Source organism: Octopus bimaculoides, chromosome 10 (genome assembly GCF_001194135.2).
Source record: "Octopus bimaculoides isolate UCB-OBI-ISO-001 chromosome 10, ASM119413v2, whole genome shotgun sequence".
Lineage (NCBI taxonomy): Eukaryota > Metazoa > Mollusca > Cephalopoda > Octopoda > Octopodidae > Octopus > Octopus bimaculoides.
The window spans coordinates 14,912,141-14,912,657 of record NC_068990.1 but is presented as its reverse complement, the minus strand read 5'-3'; the positions used below and the strand labels follow the sequence as shown (position 1 = coordinate 14,912,657).

The following is a 517-nucleotide window of genomic DNA, read 5'->3' as shown; positions in this document are numbered from 1 at the left end:
ATATATATATATATATATATACATACAACAGTCTCCATCTATGAAATCCACTCATTAAGATTTGGTCAGCCTGGGGCTATAGTAGAAGACCAAGGTGCTACACTCTAGGATTGAACCTAAGACCATATGGCTGGAAAGCAAGCTTCTGAAATACAAAGCCACTTAAAAGAGAAAATATGGGTAGTGGTGCTCAACCTTTTCTTTTGGATGTTGATAACACAAGTAAACATAAGCAATGCTGATTTTTTTCACCTCTTCTTTCGTTATTCATCTATCACCCCTTCTTTTCTCATTCATATGTTGTGATGGCGAAAAACAGAAAATACATGACGTGCTCTTTGCCACTTCCTTTCCCTCATTGCTATTACTTTCTCTCACTCTCTCTCGGTCAGGGCTATTACTCTCACTATTTCTCCTTCACTGAATTATTTATTTTCTTTCTTCTCCTTTCGCTTATACTACTCTTTCTCCTACTCTGTGATCTTGGACAAATATATATATATCTATATATATATAT

General features: G+C 35.4%; 1 protein-coding gene across 1 annotated transcript in view; it reads right to left on the bottom strand.

The window, feature by feature from the left end:
* The window catches only part of LOC106875008 (uncharacterized), a 196,187-nt gene that overhangs the window by 178,716 nt on the left and 16,954 nt on the right, over positions 1–517 (bottom strand). The gene's annotated exons all lie outside the window — the stretch shown is intronic.